The sequence below is a fragment of the Bombina bombina genome, chromosome 10 (assembly GCF_027579735.1).
Source record: "Bombina bombina isolate aBomBom1 chromosome 10, aBomBom1.pri, whole genome shotgun sequence".
NCBI classification, from domain to species: domain Eukaryota; kingdom Metazoa; phylum Chordata; class Amphibia; order Anura; family Bombinatoridae; genus Bombina; species Bombina bombina.
In genome coordinates this window covers 50482825-50507785 of record NC_069508.1, presented here as the reverse complement: position 1 = coordinate 50507785, position 24961 = coordinate 50482825, and positions in this window count along the sequence as shown.

Here is a 24961-nt window from a genome sequence, read left to right as displayed (position 1 = left end):
GAGACCCTTATGGGTGATTAGCCGCGCTTTACAAGTACCCCCAATACATACATACAAAAAGTGACCCATAAATGGCCAGCCTCTCATCGGTCCGGTTTGAGAAAAGTGAGGAATATTTAGACATTTGGGGACTATGGATCGCCTATATGGATTCAAAAAATTGCATAAAGTCAAAAATGTTGTCTACTTTGCTTAATTATTAGCTAACTCCCTCACTTATTGACCCCAGTAGTACACCCCCCCCCTGACTGGACCTTTACATTTTTGTAATCACCCTCTGTTATGTAAACAACCTGAGTAGAACAAAATAAGCTGAGACTGGATAGATAATGAGTGCCAACCTTTATTATTTCATTTTTTCGTTTTTCTTCATTTATTTAATTATTATTATTTTTTTTTTGGTATTTTCATAGAAGTGTCAGAATCTGATAAGAAAACATTAAAGGATAAATACAAGACTGTCTGCTTAATATAGAAATTGAACAAAAAAATAAGTCCTTGGTACAACAAATTATATCATTATACAAAAAAAAGACAAGTATATTTTGTTATGGTTTATTAAATGACTTTAAAAAAAAACATAGTTTGTTTCATAAAAACATTAAAGATAAATTAAAAAAGAGATAACCTCTTTAAAAAATGAAACATTATCATGAGACAGGATACTTCACAGGAGCAATAGATTTTTTATTATTATTATTATTATTTTTATCGGTTATTTGTAGAGCGCCAACAGATTCTGCAGCGCTATAAACATAGGCGGAATACAAGGAAACATTTAAAGGAATCAGACGGGTAGAGGGCCCTGCCAAGAGTCGCACTGTTGCAGTCAGCTCTAAAGAAGGTGATCTACAAACAGCATGGCTCTTAGGCTTACATGCTAAGGGGGTTCAAGGGGATAGCATTGGAGGAGAGGAAATGGTATAAAGAAAGGTTATTGTAGGTTGCATGTATCCCTGAACAATAGAGTCTTTAGGGAGCACTTGATTTTTTCAAAACTAGGGGAGAGTCTTGTGGAGCGAGGCAGAGAGTTCCACAAGATGGGAGCCATTTTGGAAGAAGGATGGAAAATAAGGAGCTCAGGTTTGGAGAGATTTAGCTTGAGGTAGTGAGAGGACATCCAGGAAGAGATGTGAGAAAGACAGCTAGTGACACGGGTTAGCAAGGAAAGAGATAGGTCTGGTGCAGAGAAGTAGATTTGGGTGTCATCTGCATACAAATGTTATTGGAACCCATGGGACTTTATTAGGGAACCTAATGATGATGTGTAGATTGAGAAGAGAAGAGGCCAGAGGAAATGCCTTGCGGTACCCCAACAGAAAGTGGCAATGGGGGCTACACTAAAGGTACAGTTTGAAAGGTATTAAGAGAACCACGAGAGGGCTGTGTCACAAATGTCGAAAGATTGGAGGGTTTGGAGCAAAAGAGGGTGGTCAACAGTATCAAAGGCTGCAGACAGACCAAGGAGGATAAGCAAAGAGAATTGGCTTTTGATTTTGCTGTAAGTAGGTCGTTGGTAACCTTAACAATTGCTGTCTCTGTGAAGTGATGGGGATGAAATCCAGATTGCAGTGGGTCGAGGAGGGAGTTTAATCTAAAAAAATGGGATAGGCGTGCATAGCTTTTTGAGAAGCTTTGAGGCAAGAAGGAGTAGGGAAATAGGGTGGTAGTTGGATGTGGAGGTTGAATCAAGAGAAGGTCTTTGAGGATAGGTGTCTTTAGGAATTTCAAATGCTGGAATGTAGCTAAAATATCATGACCATACCTCTAGAATTTTATAATGCTCAGAACTGCCAAGGCCAGCCCCTGCAGATCTTTTTGTTGTATGCAGTAAGTCTACATTACCATACCAGAACAGATATGTGTATATATTTTAGAATTACAAACATTTATATTAGCTGTTTTAAATCATGGTGTTTTTTTGTGTTTGATGTGTTGTGACATATCATGTATTGGACACCTCACATAACTGGGAGCCTGATTCTCTAAATGTCTCTTGGCTTGTGAGATTCTATTTATATGTCACACCAGTATATGTCACCCTGCAAATGTATAAATCATATATTACTTTAGGACTAAGAAATATTTTTTTTTTAAATAATGCATTCAAAAAATCATATTTTCAATTTTCTGAGAGCTATTTGTGTCCCTGTTGTAGTTAGTTTTCATATCCCTTTAAGGAGTCCTAGAAGATCAATTAGGTATTAATTGTAGTAGTCTTTATAAGCTTTCTGTTTGTAGCAAAATTCTGCTTGTGTATTGAGTGTTCTAAGCTCTTACTCTGGCAGTTTGTTGTTTGGCTATACTGGTTTGATTTTTGACTCTCCCTGACTTCACTTCTGTATTAACCCCTTGTTTTGCAGTGATTTGGTATTTGACTTTACCTTGTTTTTTTACTTTAATCCTGATTGCCTGACACTAAATTTCCTTATTTTCTACCTAAGAATTGTGACTTGCAGATTGCTTGTATCTGACTATTTCTTTTGCACTATTCCTGCCTTTTACCGTGGAGGCCTCTGCTCTCAAGAGATCTGCATTTAATTCCTCTATGCAAGTTTGTCTTCGTCTGGACGATGAAACTAAACTTTTACTAGGATATGTTTTCTTTTGGTGTTTAGATTTATGAATTTACAGTTGCATATTAGTGCTTATTTGTTCTTTTACTTTGTAGGTGCTAATTAAAGTACTAGAGCTATTAAGTCTGTAGTCCCATTGCTCTCTTACCGCTAGCCTCTGCTTAGTTACTGTATTTAACTTGCAGTGTCCCAGTAAGGAATTGCGGTGAGTTGAGCCTTTTGGCAATTGATTCCAGGTTTTTATTAATTCTGGAACAGCAGTACTCCACCTGACGCTGGTGAAGATGTGGGCCTGGTCAGGAAAATGGTTTATTGTTTGTTATACATACTAAATAAAATTGTAACATTATTCTGCAAAAAATCATATTTTATAGAAACATTTAAATTTGTATTGAAATTACACAAGAAAAAAATTATTTAAGGTACACAGTAGAAATCCTAATAAAACTCCACATGCAAAAAAACCTGTGAAATTCATATTTACAATACAAAATTCAAAGCGTATAATTTTCCTTATGGTAAAATTAGTTTCCCCTCCTCTGCTAGTGGCCTGAACAAGGGCATTTCATGGGCATAGCTAAAATTTCTCCTCAAAATCTGGAATACTCTCAAAATTTTCTCTGCACACTATATGGTGGGGAGATTGTGTCAAAATACACAAAAACACTCTAAGCCAATGTGCTTTGCACAAGTATACTCTGCACTATTGCAGTGGCCTCAATTTAGAGATAGGTGTGATTCAGCAAGAGAACATTAGTCCTTTTGTTAAAGGATGATAAATTATGTGGGCAAGCTTAGATTGTCTTATGCTTGTCACATGCGTTAATCAATCACATTGACAACCTTCAGTCCCTGTGTTAAAAGATGATGAATTATGTGGGCAAGCTCAGATATTTCTTACGCGTGTCACATGCAATAATCAATCACATTGACATACTTCACAAGCAAGTAGACCCATCATACTAAAGTATGGATGCCCTTGCTATGAAATTTGCTTGTCCAGCAAACAGCTCCCCTGAGATATGATCTACAGAATATTCCTTACAGACTTTTTGAATGGGACAGGTTCAGTTGAGAGTTTGGTAGCTCACTTAGGGCATGATGATCAAAACTTTGCCGGCATGGAGAGAAACCGCACAAAATCTTTGGAGATATTTTTTGAACATTTTATCATCAGGTAGATATTGTTCAGGTAGATATTGTTCTCCTTCACATTCAGTATCCTGCATAGATCTAAAGCTAAAATGTGCCATTCTTAAATGGTTTGAGGGTTCTCACAGCACTAACAAGACTTCTCAGATAATTTCACCAAAGTTTTTTAAAACAAGTTTAATGATTTAAGACCTTATATTCTTAAATGCAATGCTACATAAAAATACAATTTCTAAAACAGGAACAAAACCCAAAATCCGGAATTCCATAATCCAGAATTATTCTTAAATCCAAACTTTTTCATTAATATTATAAAATAAAATGATTAAAAAGTATACATTTTCCGCATAACTAAGTCACAAGTTTCTCTGCCTGTGTCTGTGGATTCATATTTGTGTTCTAAAATGCATATGCTAGCCTATATTTATTTAAAACAACTACTACCTTTCTTATAGTTCGGTACTATTTTTCTGGTGGTACTATGTATACACAAGTATTAAAAATGATATAAAACTACCTTTAGGTTGCAGGTATAAGCCATATAATGACAAGCAAATATTGCCTAAATTACATAAGATATTGTAGTTTACACTTGGTCCCATCCCCTCTCCAAGATGTTCCATTTTACAAAGGCAAATATACAAATATTCCAAAAACCAAACTATTCCAGAAATTTAAACCTTGTCCGGTCCCAAGAAATCTGGATAAAGGGATTTATACATCTATTTAAATTGTATATTTTATTATTTGATATATAAAATGGTTCTCACAGTGTCGATGAAGGTTTTCCTTTAGCGTATTTGAATTTGTCTTGTAGCTTAGTGGGGTATGCAAACAGCCATTCACTTCTACAGGATCACAGATCTGTTTCTGCATTGATATGCTTGTGAGGTTGTCTGGAAATAGACAAGAATCTGTCTGAAGTGTCAGATAAATTAACATAGGAAACAAGAAGCGAATACAAGCTAATCTGCACTGACAACATTTGCAGTTTGATTTGTATTCACTTCAAACACAAAGTTGTTTGCAATATCCTGTACGAAGCTGCTTTCCAGAGGGTCCCATTACTTTCTGTGTGTGCAAGGAGGGGGCATTAAGCATTTCGCTGGATGCTCCATGTTAAGCTCCTTACAAATGAAATTTAAAGAAAATTCCCCTTGCAAATCTCAGAGTGGGTGAGATTTACAATTAAATAAAATACACAGAAGAGACATCCAGACCCACGACAGAAAATAGACTCACATGAATAAAAGAACAAAGAAATGCCCTGTCTTGAATTTGACACCAGTCCTAACTCCAAGAATGAAAGGCTAAGACTTGAATTAGAAAGAAAAAACAACTAATTGTTCTGTCTTCAATTGAACGAGGTTTCACTCTATTTATGAGGAAGGTTTAAAAAAATAACTAACGGCTAGATTACGAGTTTTGCGGTAAGAGCTGCTTGGTAATAACTTGCAAGTTATTGCACCGCTCACTTCCCTACAGCACTGGTATTACAGGTTTACAAAAACCCGGCGTTAGCAGGCAAGAAGTGAGCATAAAGCAAAATTGAGCTCCATACTGCACTCCAATACCAGCGCTGCTGAAAGCTGCAGTGAGCTGGTTTTACGTGCTCGTGCACGATTTCCCCATAGACATCAATGGGGAGAGCCAGCTGAAAAAAAGTCTAACACCTGCAAAAAAGCAGCGTAAAGCTCCGTAACGCAGCCCCATTGATTCCTATGGGGAAACAAAATTTATGTTTACACCTAACACCCTAATAGGAACCCCGAGTCTAAACACCCCTAATCTTACACTTATTAACCCCTAATATTCTTCCCCGACATCGCCAACACCTACATTATACTTATTAACCCCTAATATGCCGCTCCGGACATCGCTGCCACTATAATAAACATATTAACCCCTAAACCCGCCGCACTTCTGCATCACAAACACTAGTTAAATATTATTAACCCCTAATCTGCCGCCCCTAACATCGCCGCCACCTACCTACATTTATTAACCCCCAATCTGCCGCCCCCAATGTCGCCGCCACTATACTAAATTTATTAACCCCTCAACCTAAGTCTAACCCTAACGCTAAAACCCCCTAACTTAAATATAATTAAAATAAATCTAAATAAAACCTATTATCATTACCTAAATAATTCCTATTTAAAACTAAATACTTTCCTGTAAAATAAACCCTAAGATAGATACAATATAACTAAAAGTTACATTGTAGCTAGCTTAGGGTTTATTTTTATTTTACAGGTAAGTTTGTATTTATTTTAACTAGGTAGACTAGTTAGTAAATAGTTATTAACTATTTACTAACTACCTAGCTAAAATAAATACAAATGTACCTGTAAAATAAAACCTAACCTGTCTTACACTAACACCTAACCTTTCGCTACAATTAAATAAATTACATAAATTAAATACAATTACCTAAATTACAAAAAAAAAAACACTAAATTACACAAAATAAAAAAAGAAATTATCAGATATTTAAACTAATTACACCTAATCTAATAGCCCTATCAAAATAAAAAGCCCACCCAAAATAAAAAAAACCCTAGCCTAAACTTAACTACCAATAGCCCTTAAAAGGGCCTTTTGCAGGGCATTGCCCCAAAGAAATCAGCTCTTTTACCTGTAGAAAAAAATACAAACAACAACCCCAAAAGTAAAACCCACCACGCACACAACCAACTCCCCAAATAAAATCTTAACTAAAAAAACTAAGCTCCCCATTGCCCTGAAAAGGGCATTTGGATGGGCATTGTCATTAAATGGGCATTTAGCTCTTTTTCCGCCCAAAAGCCCTAATCTAAAAATAAAACCCACCCAATAAACCCTTAAAAAAACTAACACTAACCCCCGAAGATCCACTTACAGTTTTTGAAGACCCGACATCCATCCTCAACGAAGCCAGCAGAAGTCTTCAATGAAGTGGCTGAAGTCTTCATCCAACCGGGCAGAAGTCTTCATCCAGACGGCATCTTCTATCTTCATCCATCCGGCACGGAGCGGATCCATCTTCAAGACATCAGGCTTGGAGCATCCATTCTCTTGACGTCTAACGAAGAATGAAGGTTCCTTTAAGTGACATCATCCAAGATGGCGTCCCTTGAATTCTGATTGGCTGATAGAATTCTATCAGCCAATCGGAATTAAAGATGAAAAAATCCTATTGGCTGATGCAATCAGTCAATAGGATTGAGCTTCAATCCTATTCGCTGATCCAATCAGCCAATAGGATTGAGCTTGCATTATATTGGCTGATTGGAACAGCCAATAGAATGCAAACTTAATCCTATTGGCTGATTGGATCAGCCAATAGGATTGAAGCTCAATCCTATTGGCTGATTGCATCAGCGAATAGGATATTTTCACCTTTAATTCCAATTGGCTGATAGAATTCTATCAGACAATCGAAATTTAAGGGACGCCATCTTGGATGACGTCACTTAAAAGAACCTTCATTCTTCGTTAGACATCAAGAGAAGAGGATGCTCCGTGCCGGATTTCTTGAAGATGGACCTGCCCTGCGCCGGATGGATGAAGATAGAAGATGCCGTCTGGATGAAGACTTCTGCCCGGTTGGATAAAGACTTCTGCCTGGTTGGATGAAGACTTCTGCCGCTTCATTGAGGACTTCTGCCGGCTTCGTTGAGGATGGATGTCGGGTCTTCAAAAACTTTAAGTGGATCTTCGGGGGTTAGTGTTAGGTTTTTTATAAGGGTTTATTGGGTGGGTTTTATTTTTAGATTAGGGATTTTGTGCAGAAAAAGAGTTAAATGATATTTTAAGGGCAATGCCCATCCAAATGCCCTTTTCAGGGCAATGGGGAGCTTAGGTTTTTTTAGTTTTAGATTTAATTTGGCAGGTTGGTTGTGTGGGTGGTGGGTTTTACTGTTGGGGGGTTGTTTGTATTTTTTTTACAGGTAAAAGAGCTGATTTATTTGGGGCAATGCCCCGCAAAAGACCCTTTTAAGGGCTATTGGTAGTTTAGTTTAGGCTAGGGTTTTTTTTTTATTTTGGGGGGGCTTTTTTTATTTTGATAGGGCTATTAGATTAGGTGTAATTAGTTTAAATATCTGATAATTTCTTTTTTTATTTTGTGTAATTTAGTGTTTGTTTTTTGTAATTTAGGTAATTGTATTTAATAAATAAAATTGATTTATTTGTAGTGTAAGGTTACGTGTTAGTGTAACTCAGGTTAGGTTTTATTTTACAGGTAAATTTGTATTTATTTTAGCTAGGTAGTTAGTAAATAGTTAATAACTATTTAGTAACTATTCTACCTAGTTAAAATAAATACAAACTTGCCTGTAAAATAAAAATAAACCCTAAGCTAGCAACAATGTAACTATTAGTTATATTGTAGCTAGCTTAGGGTTTATTTTGCAGGTAAGTATTTAGTTTTAAATAGGAATTATTTAGGTAATGATAGTAAGTTTTATTTAGATTTATTATAATTATATTTAAGTTAGGGTTAGACTTAGGTTTAGGGGTTAATAAATTTAGTATAGTGGCGGCGACGTAGGGGCGGCAGATTGGGGTTAATAATATTTAACTAGTGTTTGTGATGCAGGAGTGCCGTGGTTTAGGGGTTAATATGTTTATTATAGTGGTGGCGATGTCCGGAGCGGCAGATTAAGGGTTAATAATTTTATTTTAGTATTTGCGATGCGGGAGGGCCTCGGTTTAGGGGTTAATAGGTAGTTTATGGGTGTTAGTGTACTTTTTAGCACTTTAGTTATAAGTTTTATGCTACAGCTTTGTACTTAACTACTGACTTTCAGTTTACGGTATCAATCTTGGTGGTATAGGGTGTACCACTCACTTTTTGGCCTCCCAGGCAGACTCGTAATACCAGCACAAAGGAAGTCCCATTGTAAAAGGACTTTTTGAAAGCTGTGGTAATTACATTGCGTTACGGCCAAAAAAGTGTGCAGTGTCCCTAAAACCTGCAAGACTCGTAATACGAGCGGTAGTGAAAAAAAGCCTTAACACTGCTTTTTCACTTATACCGCAAAACTCGTGATTTAGCCGTTTGGAGGTAATAGATCACCAAAAAAACACCTATCTTAAATAAATGGATGCTACAACATCAGATGGTCTTATCTCGACATTGTAATGAATTTACCTTCCGCCAACATTTGCATACAGGTATGAAGAACCTAAGAAAACATTTTTGCTGGGTTTCATGAATCCCAGGAAATAGGACATAACACCAATAAATTATAATCCCAAGAGAAATTACATACACCATATATAAAGTGTAGAAAATAATTATATGAAATATGTTGACCATAAAACCATGCTAAATAGAAGGCTGTTCTCAGGCTAGATCCATTTATGAATGGAAAGAAACAAAGAACCCCTATTTTTTAAGAGATTAAAAAAAATGATGTATTTTACAATAATATTGGATTAAATGGACACTTTGTATAAAAATGTGCTAAGGAAAAAAGAAAATAACCATCTTTAATTCAGTTTAAACCAAATAGTTTAATAAGCTTAAGATGTCATTTTGAATGAAAATACCTTCCTGGAATTAAATAGTTTTATTATACATTACTGACATATGTTAAATGAGTTTTATCTTTGTTTTAAGACTATGGCCCATATTTATCAAGCTCCGTACGGCCGTGTTTCTGGTGAGTCTTCAGACTCTGAGCAGGCGGACAGGAATTGCCGGAAATCAACCCGATCGAATACGATCGGGTTGATTGACACCTCCCTGCTGGCGGCCGATTGGCCGCGAGTCAGCAGGGGGCTGCGTTGCACCAACAGCTCTTGTGAGCTGCTGGTGCAATGTTAAATGCGGAAAGCGTATTGCTCTCCGCATTTAGCGAGGTCTTGCGGACCTGATCCGCAGTGTCGGATCAGGTCCGCAAGACCTTTGATAAATTGGGGCCAATAGATGATTATCATGTCATCTGGATGCCCTAGTTTGCTTATGAGGATTTTGTTTCTGATATTCTATATTATTTTGTCTTTGCCCTAGTTTCTGGGCAAGCAATGGAAAATGTGTTATGACAATATAGGGACAAGGAGCTTTTGAAGTGTGAGGCACGCTGGATATTCAGGCTTAACACTCTTACCCCTGTTGGCCTGAATGCCAGCATAGACTATGCTCTGTTTTATTAGCATTATGCAACTTACCTTATTATTGTTTTATGTCATTCATGCTTTGTCTGTATGTATTGTATTTTGTTTTCTGTATGGTTCTACTCCCCTATCCTGTGGGCTCTCATTTTTGGTGCATTTGGTCTATTTTCTATTGTCTAGTATGGATCTGTATTAAGAATCCCCTTATGCTTGGCTCCTGTTACACCTTGGGTCTGTTTTATTGTATGCTATTTGTACTGGGGTATGGGATCTTCTCTATCAAATGGTGATTAGGAATATTGAATTTTTATGTCTGCCTAGATTTGTACATTGTGCAGCTCGCTTGGGTACCAAGGTTTGTGTTGTGAGGGTAATACAGTGTGATGTGATGTGCTCTCTGTTTGTGGGCAGTGTTATTTTCCAATTGGTAGTGTGGTCTTGTCTGGTATATGACGCTTTGCATGCTGCTTAGTTGAATCTAGACCTTTGTAATATACTGTCCTCATTTGTGTCCATGGATTTATTATCCCGCTATTATGTGTGACTGTTAGCCTCTTGCGGATAGATCTGTAATAAACTCTGGGCAAGTGCCTTTTGTTTTCCTCTTTAAATGCAATTCAGTTCTTTTAAGTGCTTTTTGACGAGTGATGTCAGCACGCTCCATATACGTATTGTGTGTAATTTCCCTGGAGTGGGTGTGTGTAGGCTGCGGTTATGATTGGATTCCTCCGCTCTGCGTATTCACCTATCGGATCGGGGGATGTGACATAGTGCTCCGCTCTGATTGGTCTGACGAGCTAACATGGGGCCTATTTAAGCATTTGGTGGGGGGCGGTTTTGGTATGGTTGAAATCAACCTGTTGCTGAGGAGTCCGGCTTGTATGCCGCTGTAAGCAATGTTGATTGCATTGTTTATGTAAGTACTTTTGGATGTTAGGAGAGAAGAAAACAGGGGCACTCAATGGCCTAATACCATATACACAGAGTGAATAAAGGTAAGCAAAATGGATACTCACAAATGGAAAGCACCTGAGGGTGCAAATAAAGCACACTGGAACCTCACAGTTGCCCAGCCAACTGGATATAAGCAGCCGGATATTCAAAGGTGAATCCCCACTTGTAGATTTCAAAGCTTTTCCTATATGAAGGGAGACAGAGCCAACATAGCCCAGCACAGTTTGGTACAAAAATCTGTGTATTGTGGAAATAAACACACTAAGATATTCCAAAGCACCTCCAGGTGCAGTATAAGCAGGCTGGGGCTTCTCAGCCACCCAGCTGACTGATTCAAAGGGTTGAACAGGTGCAATAAAAAACTCCCAAAGCGTTCAGAGATGATAGATACACATCAAAAAGCAGTTATAAGTATAACTGAGACTTTGGGTTTGTTGTTGCTTGGACATAGCACTGGAACTCCTCACTCTAAATTTAGTGTTCCTTGCCTATTGTGCAGTAGTATGTACATGTTGTGCTATAGTCATAGTGTGTGATAGTGTGTGTACCAGGTGTTATGCTCTGATGTGGTATGCAAATTCCTTTTTCTGCCATTATTTCCTTTATATAATTCTTCTCGTATGAGGTCTATATGGTTTGAGATGATGTGTGTGGTATTGGGGTTGGCTGGCTGAGTGTTCTATGCACTCCTGGTGCAGTGAAAATTAGCTGTCCAGTTGAATCATTTATCTAACCTCATGCTCTTATGTTTGGTTTGGTTTGGCTGTTGTGCATCTCGCTGTGAAGTTGTGGGCTGTCCATTTTTGCATTGGCCTCCTTAGCTTTTATTATATGTTTCAATATTGGGCTATATTGCCGATTTTGATGGTGGAGGGATGTCACCGTTGTAACTAAAAAAAATGTATATGTTGTTTGTACTATGCCATGTCGTTCACTTAGATTCCAATTGTGTGTTTTGTAGCCCTTTTAGATCATTTTTGTCTTGAAGAAGGTCCAAATTGGGGCCGAAATGTCGACATTCATTACATTGTTAAATTCATTTGGAAATAAAATTACACTGTCTTGCTTTAAAAAGGCATGTGAGTGCCCTCCTTCCATAATAGAGTCACTACATGGTCCTATGAGGACAGCACCTAGGCAGTGATTACACCTAAGAGGATGGAGTGCTGGGCTACTGGCTAACTATATATATATATATATATATATCACACCCTGGAATGCACTATTCATGTAATCCCTTTGTTCACTCTACATCCTCAACACTCAGTATCCAATATTTATTTCTATTTTTTGTTAAATGACCATTTCCATTTTGGCGTTAACTGAAAAGAAAATGGTGTCTATGAGTTACTATGCAAAATAATTATAATACCTTTTTTTACAGCTGCCATGCTACTTTGCATCTTCTTAAGAGACCCCTAAACGAGATTGTGTCTTCGTATTTGGGTTTTCATAGGGGCTGTTCCTTCATGTATGCTAAGTCCAAACACGGTCAGCAGAGTGCTTGCACCTACATTACTGAACTCACTTCCACAAATACTTGCTCCAGATTACAAGTTCACTTACGTAGGCGCTGAATCAAAAAGAGCAGAAAATGCCACCCCCATAGATATTACTTTACACCAAGTTAACTCTTTAAATACTTATCACAAACCCTATTTTAGACTATCAAAAATACCTTATCAGTTCTTGCTTAAGCGTCATAGCATTTTTCAAGCAATTTACTTTGAAGGAAACTAATATTTTTTGCATACATCCCAACCATCACAGATCTTGTGCTATTGTCTGCACAGAAACACATATAACACAGTGTCTAATGTATTGTATATTTGTGTTTTTCTCTGTCTCCTTCTCCTAGGTCCTCCTAGGTCCTCTCTTATCATCCTTGCCATTTAACCACTTACACATTTCTCTCTGTAGTCAACCTCCACAGCTGACATTTTTTTTTATTTTTAAAAGTGATCAACTCTTCTCTATACTGGCCGATCTGTGTCTTCAATTGTTTAATCCAATCCTCAGTAGTATCCATAGTCTGTATATGCATGCTACTTTGCTTAAAATTTTCAATTTAATTTCTAATATTATTGCTCAATCTATTCACCTCTTCAAAAACCAACAACATTAATTTAACATTTATTCAGTCTAGCACACTACTTTCTACAGAACTCTACATTTGCTCTGCCAGTTATAAGAATATTTTTAATCCCAATGCCAAATGGAATATATCTATTAGCATGCAAAAATAACCTACCTCACTTTTTCTCAAATTTAATAACTTATGTTATATATTAATTGGGTTTCGGTCCTCACTTCATGAAGGTCAGATGTCACCCTTCTTCTAGCATCCTCATCTGTAAAAAAAAAGTACACCCTTACTTTCCAAATCTTCTACCACAGAAAATACAGTAGATTGTAGGATTCTCATAATATCCTTAAAAACAAAGTAAACCTCTAAAGTCCCAGTGGTAATGGATATGGGCTATCTGGTCAATTCAATAATGATCAAATAATCATCATCGTTAATCTTCTTATCACAAATGCAAAAAAGGTTTGCATGGATCCAGTATAACAGAATCACAAAAAAATAAATGCAATCTCTGTTCCAAATCACACAAGTACCAGAGCTCAGAAATCCAAAACAGAGCTAAGAAATAATGGCACTCACTGGATTTAAGTATAAAATATAACTTTTATTATACATGTTAAAATGCATAATGTTTCCGTGCCCCCTGGTACCTTTGTCAAATGCCAATGCAGACGGAACCTATAACCAAAACAATACATTTACCAATAAACATACATTTGACCTGTATTTAAGTAAATCATGCGAGTATTTTGGATTTCATTAAAATATTGTACTTACCATTAGATCCTAGGTAGTTGTGTATATATATATATATATATATATATATATATATATATATATATATATATATATATATAAATATGCATCCAAACAGTTGTTTAAATCCCACCAGAAGACATTCACCTGGGTGCAGTATTGGGATACAATAGGCAAACAAAAATATGCACATATTAATAAATGTTGACCTGTTTTGCTTAGAAATCTTGAGAGTGCATATTTTTGTTTGTATATATATATATATATATATATATATATATACTGTTTATCCTTCCTGACTAAAGAATCCTGCAAGTGCTTCATGTTTGCATATATTATTATTATAATTATTATTATAAAGCACCAGATTCCGTGGTGCTTTAGATAGATAGATAGATAGATAGATAGATAGATGATATATTGTGTGGTATGTGTGTGTGTATACATATATAAAATTTAGTTTTTTTTGGAAATGGGAATAGTGTAATTGTTATAGGCAGAAAAGCCTATATGATCATCTCCTGCATGATTCTATTACAGTGAAACAGGAGACTTTTGATTTGACAGTAAGGCATTCAAGCCCTTTTCTAAATGTGATTACATAATGGCAGTCAAACATTCACTCTTTTCTTTCAACCGGGCATTGATTAATGGTGTCCAGCAGTGAATCCAACAGCAGCAGATTCTAAGATGTACAGAAGACAGCTAAAGTATAACACACTACAAAATTCCAAGCATGACAGAAAAGTTCTAATATGGTTTTGATGTCATTTGTTCAGCTCTTGTGCTATTGTCAAAATGGAAAATAATTTATCACACAGAAAAGACAGGTCAGTTTTCATTTTTCATGCTGCAAATTTAAATCCTTCTCAGTTTAAAGCAAGAGTGCTCATGAGGTTAAATTGCTACCCATGCTACCATACTACTAAGTCTCTTGTAGCTGAATATTTAAAGAAAATTTTATTTTAAGGGATACCATCATCAAATATTGTGCAGTACATCAATGCAGGATTATATGTGTGTATGTATATATATATATATATATATATATATATATATATTTATATATATATATATATATAATATTTATATACTGTATATATTTATATTTATTTTCCACCTTTGTTGATATCTTTACAAGTGCTTTTTATCACAAATAGTCCAAGGATATACTCTATCTTAAAGGGACAGTCTACTTGAAATTGTTATTGTTTAGAAAGGTAGATAATCCCTTTATTACCCATTTCCCAGTTTTGCATAGACAACACTGTGATATAAATACACGTATTACCTCTGTGATCATCTTGTATCTAAGCCTCTGCAGACTGCCTCCTTGTCTCAGTGCTTTTGACTGCCGTGCATTTTAGCCAATCAGTGCTGACTCCTAAATAACTCCATGGGAGTGAGCACAATGTTATCTATATGACACACATGAACTAGCCCTGTCTAACTGTGAAAAACTGTCAAAATGCACTAAGATACGAGGCAGTCCTTACCGGTTTAGAAACCAGTTTGAGCCTACGTAGGTTTAGCTTTCATGATAAAATACCAAGAGAACAAAGCAAATTTGATGATAAAAATAAAATGGAAAGTTGTTTTAAAATTGCATGCTCTATCTGAATCATAAAAGTTTAATTTTGACTAAACTATCCCTTTAACATTGAAGATTTACCAGAGCTCCAGACCTACTTGTGAATCCAGGCTGTACACTGAGGTCCCGAAGATGATTGTACACTTGGGTATTAAAGCCTATGATGGTGTTCTGTCATTATACACTAGCTAAGGGTATTCCCTCACCATGGTAGAAGAGGAAGTGATATACTGTAAAGGGGCAAGCAGTATAAGAGGCTGTTCAGTGAAAGTGAAAAACTCTCAACAATCAGTAACAAGCTTCAAGTAAGTCACCTTATTATCCCTTTTCAAGTGCTGCGCACCCTAGCATCATAGTATTGTCTAGTTATTAACCTATACCAGTGGATTGATAGCATACATTGTTTTAATTGGACTGCATGAAACAAATCCTATTGGCTGAATATAAGCCATTGCTTTCAGCTTTATTTTATACTCCAGAAATGTAGACCAAGGGCCCAATGATCTAAAGATCTCCGGGCTGATGAGATTATTTAAGAATGCTCGCTAGTACTTCTTTTTCCCTTGTGGAATTCTATAAAACCACTTTTTACCCTGAAAACAGAGTGCATCACTATGGGAGTGTATACTGCAATATCGTATGGAAAGGAGATTTAAAAAGTACAAATTGAAAATCATACAAAACACATAATGAAATCATTCACACAAAAACAGATAGGAAAAAAACTGTATTATTATGGTGCATCAAAAATCGTTACAAAATTTTTCACCAAAAATCGCATTTTATGAAAAATGTACACTGGTTAAATCGTATTAAATATGCACAGCATATATCATAATTTGAGTACACTGGATGTGCAAAACACTAAGGCCTAGATTTAGAGTTTGGCAGGAGCCGTGAAAACCAGCGTTAGAGGCTCCTAACGCTGGTTTTAGGCTACCGCCGGTATTAGGAGTCAGTCAGGAAAGGGTCTAACGCTCACTTTTCAGCCGCGACTTTTCCATACCGCAGATCCCCTTACGTCAATTGCGTATCCTATCTTTTCAATGGGATCTTTCTAACTCCGGTATTTAGAGTCGTGTCTGAAGTGAGCGTTAGAAATCTAACGACAAAACTCCAGCCGCAGAAAAAAGTCAGTAGTTAAGAGCTTTCTGGGCTAACGCCGGTTTATAAAGCTCTTAACTACTGTGCTCTAAAGTACACTAACACCCATAAACTACCTATGTACCCCTAAACCGAGGTCCCCCCACATCGCCGCCACTCGATTACATTTTTTTAACCCCTAATCTGCCGACCGCCACCTACGTTATCCTTATGTACCCCTAATCTGCTGCCCCTAACACCGCCGACCCCTGTATTATATTTATTAACCGCTAACCTGCCCCCCACAACGTCACCGCCAGCTACCTACAATAATTAACCCCTAATCTGCCGACCGCAAAGCGCCGCTACTTACGTTATCCTTATGTACCCCTAATCTGCTGCCCCTAACACCGCCGACCCCTATATTATATTTATTAACCCCAAATCTGCCCCCCACAATGTCGCCTCCACCTGCCTACACTTATTAACCCCTAATCTGCCGAGCGGACCGCACCGCTATTATAATAAAGTTATTAACCCCTAATCTGCCTCACTAACCCTATAATAAATAGTATTAACCCCTAATCTGCCCTCCCTAACATCGCCAACACCTAACTTCAAACATTAACCCCTAATCTGCCGACTGGAGCTCACCGCTATTCTAATAAATTTATTAACCCCTAAAGCTAAGTCTAACCCTAACACTAACACCCCCCTAAGTTAAATATAATTTAAATCTAACGAAATTAATTAACTCTTATTAAATAAATTATTCCTATTTAAAGCTAAATACTTACCTGTAAAATAAATCCTAATATAGCTACAATATAAATTATATTTATATTATAGCTATTTTAGGATTTATATTTATTTTACAGGTAACTTTGTATTTATTTTAACCAGGTACAATAGCTAAAATAGTTAAAATAATTACAAAATTACCTGTAAAATAAATCCTAACCTAAGTTACAATTAAACCTAACACTACCCTATCAATAAATTAATTAAATAAAATACCTACAATTACCTACAATTAAACCTAACACTACACTATCAATAAATTAATTAAATACAATATCTACAAATAAATACAATGAAATAAACTAACTAAAGTACAAAAAATAAAAAAGAACTAAGTTACAAAAAATAAAAAAATATTTACAAACATCAGAAAAATATTATAACAATTTTAAACTAATTACACCTACTCTAAGCCCCCTAATAAAATAACAAAGACCCCCAAAATAAAAAAATACCCTACCCTATTCTAAATTACTAAAGTTCAAAGCTCTTTTACCTTACCAGCCCTGAACAGGGCCCTTTGCGGGGCATGCCCCAAAGAATTCAGCTCTTTTGCCTGTAACAAAAACACATACAATACTCCCCCCAACATTACAACCCACCACCCACATACCCCTAATCTAACCCAAACCCCCCTTAAATAAACCTAACACTAAGCCCCTGAAGATCTTCCTACCTTATCTTCACCATACCAGGTTCACCGATCGATCCAGAAGAGCTCCTCCGATGTCCTGATCCAAGCCCAAGCGGGGGGGCTGAAGATGTCCATGATCCGGCTGAAGTCATCATCCAAGCGGAAGCTGAAGAGGTCCATGATCCGGCTGAAGTCATCATCCAAGCGGGAGCTGAAGAGGTCCATGATCCGGCTGAAGTCTTCTATCAACGGCATCTTCAATCTTCTTTCTTCCGGATCCATCGGAATTCGAGGGACGCCATCTTGGATGACGTCCCTTAAAGGAGCCTTCATTCGTCGGTAGTCCGTCGTGCCAGCAGGATGTTCCGCGTCGGAGGTATGCAAGATGGATCCAGAAGAAAGAAGATTGAAGATGCCGTTGATAGAAGACTTCAGCCGGATCATGGACCTCTTCAGCTCCCGCTTGGATGATGACTTCAGCCGGATCATGGACCTCTTCAGTTCCCGCTTGGATGATGACTTCAGCCGGATCATGGACATCTTCAGCCCCCCGCTTGGGCTTGGATCAGGACTTCGGAGCTCTTCTGGATCGATCGGTGAACCTGGTATGGTGAAGATAAGGTAGGAAGATCTTCAGGGGCTTTGTGTTAGGTTTATTTAAGGGGGGTTTGGGTTAGATTAGGGGTATGTGGGTGGTGGGTTGTAATGTTGGGGGGGGTATTGTATGGTTTTTTTTTACAGGCAAAAGAGCTGAATTCTTTGGGGCATGCCCCGCAAAGGGCCCTGTTCAGGGCTGGTAAGGTAAAAGAGCTTTGAACATTAGTAATTTAGAATAGGGTAGGGCATTTTTTTATTTTGGGGGTCTTTGTTATTTTATTAGGGGGCTTAGAGTAGGTGTAATTCGTTTAAAATTGTTGTAATATTTTTCTGATGTTTGTAAATATTTTTTTATTTTTTGTACTTTAGTTAGTTTATTTCATTGTATTTATTTGTAGATATTGTATTTAATTAATTTATTGATAGTGTAGTGTTAGGTTTAATTGTAGGTAATTGTAGGCATTTTATTTAATTTATTTATTGATAGTGTAGTGTTAGGTTTAATTGTAACTTAGGTTAGGATTTATTTTACAGGTAATTTTGTAATTATTTTAACTATTTTAGCTATTGTACCTGGTTAAAATAAATGCAAAGTTACCTGTAAAATAAATATAAATCCTAAAATAGCTATAATATAAATATAATTTATATTGTAGCTATATTAGGATTTATTTTACAGGTAAGTATTTAGCTTTAAATAGGAATAATTTATTTAATAAGAGTTAATTAATTTCGTTAGATTTAAATTATATTTAATTTAGGGGGGTGTTAGTGTTAGGGTTAGACTTAGCTTTAGGGGTTAATACATTTATTAGAATAGCGGTGAGCTCCAGTCGGCATATTAGGGGTTAATGTTTGAAGTTAGGTGTCGGCGATGTTAGGGAGGGCAGATTAGGGGTTAATACTATTTATTATAGGGTTAGTGAGGCGGATTAGGGGTTAATAACTTTATTATAATAGCGGTGCGGTCTGCTCAGCAGATTAGGGGTTAATAAGTGTAGGCAGGTGGAGGCGACGTTGTGGGGGCAGATTTGGGGTTAATAAATATAATATAGGGGTCGGCGGTGTTAGGGGCAGCAGATTAGGGGTACATAGGGATAATGTAAGTAGCGGCGGTTTACGGAGCGGCAGATTAGGGGTTAAAAATAATATGCAGGGGTCAGCGATAGCGGGGGCGGCAGATTAGGGGTTAATAAGTGTAAGGTTAGGGGTGTTTAGACTCTGGGTACATGTTAGGGTGTTAGGTGCAGACGTAGGAAGTGTTTCCCCATAGACAACAATGGGGCTGCGTTAGGAGCTGAACGCGGCTTTTTTGCAGGTGTTAGGGTTTTTTTCAGCTCAAACAGCCCCATTGTTTTCTATGGGGGAATCGTGCACGAACACGTTTTTGAGGCTGGCCGCGTCCGTAAGCAACTCTGGTATAGAGAGTTGCAGTGGCGTTAAATATGCCTGTATGCTCCCTTTTTGGAGCCTAACGCAGCCATTCTGTGAACTCTCAATACCAGAGTTATTTAAAAGGTGCGGCCAGAAAAAAGCCAGCGTTAGCTACGCGGGTCGTTACCAACAAAACTCTAAATCTAGCCGATAGAAAATTGTACTTATGGTACAAAATACAGAGCGTAATTGTTTTTTTCCTGAAATGGGCTGAACATGCGCAAAATAGACTACTCAAAGTTATCATGTTGGCCATATCAATTTAAGTTCCGTTGTGGCGATCCACATTTGCTGAAACTCAATTTGTGCAAAATTGATGTTATCTATAGGCAGACTTGAATGTTTTAAGATTTATTAAACTTTCAACTTGTTCGTGTGTTGAACGCCGCATTGGACCTCAATCTGTGAGCTTTGAGCTAGCAAACACCATAGGAAACAATGGAATGCAAACATAACTAGAGGGAAATGGCAATAACCTCAATACTGGGTTTACACAATTTATTTAGAGTAGAATATCCCTTTAATTTTAGAACTCATGTTCAAACTGTCATAAAAATATTTGCAGCAAAATGCATCAAATAAAATGTTTCTAATTTTAAATGCAATGTTTTACAATTTTTCATAAAAACTTTTCAATTACAATCTTAAAAGGGACATTAAACCCAAAAAAATTTCTTTCATGAGTCAGATAGAGTAAACAATTTTAAACAACATTCCAATTTACTTCTATTGTCTAATGTCCTTAATTCTTAGATATTGTTTATTGAAGAAATAGCAATGCACATGGGTGAGCCAATCACATGAGGCATCTATGTGCAGCCACCAATCAGCAGCTACTGAGCCTATCTAGATATGCTTTTCAGCAAAGGATATCAAGAGAATGAAGCAAATTAGATAATAGAAGTAAATTAGAAAGTTGTTTAAAATTGCATGCTCTTTCTAAATCACAAAATAAAAAAATGTTCTGCTCTGATGAGGCGGATAGGAATCGCCACAATTCAACCTGATCTAGTACGATCGGGTTGATTGACACCCCCCTGCTGGCAGCCAATTGGCCGCGAGTCTGCAGGGGGCGGCGTTGCACCAGCAGCTCTTGTGAGCTGCTGGTGCAATGCTGAATACGGAGAGCGTATTGCTCTCCGCATTCAGCAAGGTCTTGCGAGCCTGATCCGCACTGTCGGATCAGGTCCGCAAGACCTTTGTTAAATTGGCCTCCAAGATACAATTAAAAATGTTTTTTTGAATATTATAAAAAATATATGCTAGTGGAATGGTAAATCTAGATTCTAAAAATGAATTTTGGAATAAATGTAAACCTCCCAAGATTAGTCAACAAGAGTTAGAAAATCTTATTCAACCTATACTAGAGGAAGAAGTATTAGCACATATTAAAAAAGCTAAAACAGGCAAAGCACCTGGTCCAGATTTTATTCTGGCAGAATTTTATAAAATATTAAAAGAAAACATTGCCCCTAATTTAGTTAAACTCTTTAACCAATACTATGCGGAAAATAAGATGAACTCCAGATACTTTACCGCTTCCACTACCATATTAATATTAAAGAAAGATAAAAACCTTGAAGACATAACTTCCTACAGGCCAAAATCACTCCTAAACAGTGATTATAAAATTTTAATGTTGATTGTTGCTGAGAGGTTAAAAAATACTTATAATTAGGAACACTAATTCATGAAGATCAAGATCATCTTAAAAATAGATCAACACGCTTCACCTTCCCTTCATTTCTTGCCTCTGACCTGAAAATCAAAAATTGGCTGAAACTTAAGTTTGCCGAGTATGTTCAATATAATCAATCACATATAGATTCTCCTCTGGTTTTCTGGGAGGCCGCAAAGGCAGTTCTCAGAGGCGAAATAATAACTTATACTGCCCTGAGATTCAGGAAAATAAGGTTAAGAGAAAAGGAAATTACCAATTCAGTAATTAATTCTTATAACTCCTTTCTTCTGGAAAAATCGCCTAGCAATTGGGCGAAATATATCAGAGCCAAGAATGCCAGAGACACTTTTGCAGTTTATCAGGAAACCCAAAGAGACTTAAAACTTCAAGCCAGACTCTACAGATTCGGGAATAAATCTGGTAAACTTCTGGCTAATCTGGCTAAAAAGAAGAAAAAGTCATCCTTCATAGAGAACGTCAAACAGGACGGCACCTCCCTTAAGAAACCTGAAGAGATTGCGGAAGCATTTGTTAGCTATTATCAGAAACTCTATTCCTATAGGACCTCAAATCTCGATCAAGCGAAGCAATTCTGGAGCGAAATGTCTTACCCTAAAATCTCAGCTGCCATGATCGATATGCTCAATGCCCCAATACTGGAAACGGAAATTGTAAAGATCATTACGGACCTCCCCTCGAATAAAACACCAGGCCCAGATTGTCTACCGAACGAGTTTTATAAAATCATGACTAGTGAGATTGCCCCTTATCTTAACAATCTATACAATAGCATGTATGCTAAGGGAGACCCAGTAGCCACCTCTTTTTCTGCCTCTAATACTATCTTAATTCTGAAGGGTGGGAAAGATCCTTCCCTTAAGGAATCTTATAGACCTATAGCCCTATTAAATGTAGATTACAAAATTTTAAGCTCCATAATTGCTAGGTGGCTACAGTCATCATTGGCTCTTATCATCCACCCAGACTAGGCAGGGTTCCTATACAAAAGAAATTCTTCTGCAAAAATCAGAGAGGCTTTGATTACAACTGAATACTTCAGGACTGTTGGGACGTTGGGGAGCCGGGGGGAGGAGGGCGCCCCTGTTCTAGCCATTGTCTCAATAGATGCAGAAAAAGCATTCGACTCAATTCATTTCGATCATCTCTTTACTTCATTAACTAATTTTGGGTTCAGGGGAGAGTTCCTGAGATTTATTACTAATTTATATAAAGAACCATATACAAGATTGATTGTCAATAACATTGTTTCTTCGCAGATAACTCTTGGAAGGGGAACTCGACAGGGGTGCCCTCTTTCCCCCCTGCTCTTTGACGTCTCAATTGAACCTCTGGCAATCATGGTCAGACATCAATTATCGGGAATCAAAATAGGTAATCAGACCATAAAAATTGCTCTTTATGCAGACGATGTATTACTATACCTCTCTGATATTCAAACTAGTATACTGAAATTTTTGTACATCGCTGCTCGGTTCGGATCTTTTTCAGGTTATAAGATCAATGAAGCAAAATCAGAGCTGTTATGGCTTAGAAAAAATAATAACTCTCCCTCTAACATCCCCTTTAGTATGGTGAAAGATTCTCTTAAATATTTAGGAATTCTTATTCCCCACACACCAGGCGAACTATATGACCGTAACATCACTCCAATTTTAACAAGTATAAGGGCGAAAATGAAAAGTTGGCAGTCCCTCCCAATATCTATTTCTGGATGGATATCTCTATTTAAAATGGGTTTTACTGCCAAAGCATTTATATAAAGAACCATATACAAGATTGATTGTCAATAACATTGTTTCTTCGCAGATAACTCTTGGAAGGGGAACTCGACAGGGGTGCCCTCTTTCCCCCCTGCTCTTTGACGTCTCAATTGAACCTCTGGCAATCATGGTCAGACATCAATTATCGGGAATCAAAATAGGTAATCAGACCATAAAAATTGCTCTTTATGCAGACGATGTATTACTATACCTCTCTGATATTCAAACTAGTATACTGAAATTTTTGGACATCGCTGCTCGGTTCGGATCTTTTTCAGGTTATAAGATCAATGAAGCAAAATCAGAGCTGTTATGGCTTAGAAAAAATAATAACTCTCCCTCTAACATCCCCTTTAGTATGGTGAAAGATTCTCTTAAATATTTAGGAATTCTTATTCCCCACACACCAGGCGAACTATATGACCGTAACATCACTCCAATTTTAACAAGTATAAGGGCGAAAATGAAAAGTTGGCAGTCCCTCCCAATATCTATTTCTGGATGGATATCTCTATTTAAAATGGGTTTTACTGCCAAAGCTTCTATACATATTCCAGAATACCCCATTAAAACTTATGCAAAAGGATGTTCGAATACTTAACAGTGCACTTAGCAAATTCATATGGCAAGGGAAAAGACCAAGGATATCTTTAAATAAATTATCCCTTCCGAAAGAGAAAGGTGGCCTTGCACTTCCTAATATCCGCTTTTATAACTATGCTTTCCTGGTGCGAGTAGTGGCTGATTGGATTTTCCACAGCGACTACGTAACAAACAATTCTTTAGAGGAAACTATATGCTATCCTTATCTCCCCTTAGCATTAATTCACTGTCCACCAAAATAACTACCAAGGGAAATCAAACTACTCAAAACATTCTCTAATCCGCTGAAGGCTTGGTGGAAGGTGGGAGAACTTTTGTCTCTAAACTGTAAAGCTTCACAGCACTTAACACTACTGGGCAACCCGAAATTTTCTGCGGGCCTGAGCTCTACACTATTCAAGACCTGGTACAATCAGGGCCTAAACAGGGTGTCATATTTTATTGATACAGAGAGAAAATGTGTTAAATCCCTTGAGGAATTAAAAACAGACTATAAAATTAATAACAAGGACTTTTACGCATATTTGCAAACTAGACATTTCCTTACAGAGCTTATGAAAGAAACAGAATGGCCCTGGTCCCTGTGCAAATTGGAAAACTGGTTAACATTGTTCAAAAATGGACATAGATCCATTTCCCTGTGTTACCAACTGATTAATGCCAGTAAAGGGGAATTGGAGCTAGAGAAAATTACCTCACTATGGAACCAGATGATACCTCACTCTAATATTGATATTGAATCTGTCCAATTATCAATCCAGAAAGTGGCCCAGGTCACTTTATCAGCGACCTGGCGGGAGATGCATGTTAGACTTATACATAACTCATATTTTACCCCCAAAAAGGGTAGTAAAATTAATAATCTTGGCTTCAAAAAGTGTCCAAAGTGCTTGCTTCCAGCAGCTGACTTAATGCATATGATCTGGGAATGCCCTAAAATAAGGCATCTCTGGTGGAAGCTGGAATTTTGGCTCAGTAAAACTCTAAAAATTCTGCTTGATGGCCTAACACAGTTACAAACTATATTTGGTTTGAGACAACATACAAATGAAAAAGTAATTCTCCTGTCCATACTCGCAACTAGATAACTCATTTTTAAAAATTGGAAGCTGAGAGCAACACCATCC